This window comes from Penaeus monodon, chromosome 29 (genome assembly GCF_015228065.2).
Source record: "Penaeus monodon isolate SGIC_2016 chromosome 29, NSTDA_Pmon_1, whole genome shotgun sequence".
Taxonomy (NCBI): Eukaryota; Metazoa; Arthropoda; class Malacostraca; order Decapoda; family Penaeidae; genus Penaeus; species Penaeus monodon.
The window spans coordinates 523,788-524,009 of record NC_051414.1 but is presented as its reverse complement, the minus strand read 5'-3'; positions in this window follow the sequence as shown (position 1 = coordinate 524,009).

The window sequence follows — 222 nt, the reverse complement described above, 5'->3', positions numbered from 1 at the left end:
ACTGAACCCTGGTCCAATATCAACGCCATTGGTGACCCCGTGACCCAGTAACGCATTTTGACCTCTCCTTTCTTGCCTAGCGCACCAACAAGCAAAAAATAACTTACGTAACTAATAAAAAGACATATAAAAAGAGCTGACTGTCAACAACTCTAAAATCGATTCAAGAAAGAAACAGATATACCAATGACACCTCCCACTGTAAAAACAAAAATCCGTATT